Raw genomic sequence first — 468 nt, 5'->3', positions numbered from 1 at the left:
ATGCCTTGCACATACAGCCTTGCCTCGCGGGAACAAAGCCTCCTTCAGTTGTCTTTGTATTCGACTTCCCATTCCATCAACTATTGGTCCACCTGGCGTTGATTAACAGTCTGTACTTCCATCTAGAGTCGAGTTGGTAGTTGCACGATTGCAAGAAATGGGAGTTATTGGTGTTGGATTGTGATGATCGTTCGACTAAAATTTCTCTTCGTATCAATTAGCTTTTTGGTGTTTATATTAGAGTTCGTTAGTTTTTTATTTCTTAAGAAAAACGTTTAATCAAGGAGATTTTTAAGAAATGTGGCAATTTTTCTCGGGTCACTTACAGAAGTTTGAAAAAAAAAAAAACGATGAATCTTTCAAGAGCAGATTGCTTTCGTGGTGATCATATTAAGAGTGAGTTTCAGTTGATTAACTATTAACTATCTGGCCAGGAAGAATATTTATGGCATTTATAATATATTCATG

Source organism: Penaeus monodon, chromosome 28 (assembly GCF_015228065.2).
Source record: "Penaeus monodon isolate SGIC_2016 chromosome 28, NSTDA_Pmon_1, whole genome shotgun sequence".
Lineage (NCBI taxonomy): Eukaryota > Metazoa > Arthropoda > Malacostraca > Decapoda > Penaeidae > Penaeus > Penaeus monodon.
This window is presented reverse-complemented; position numbering follows the sequence as displayed.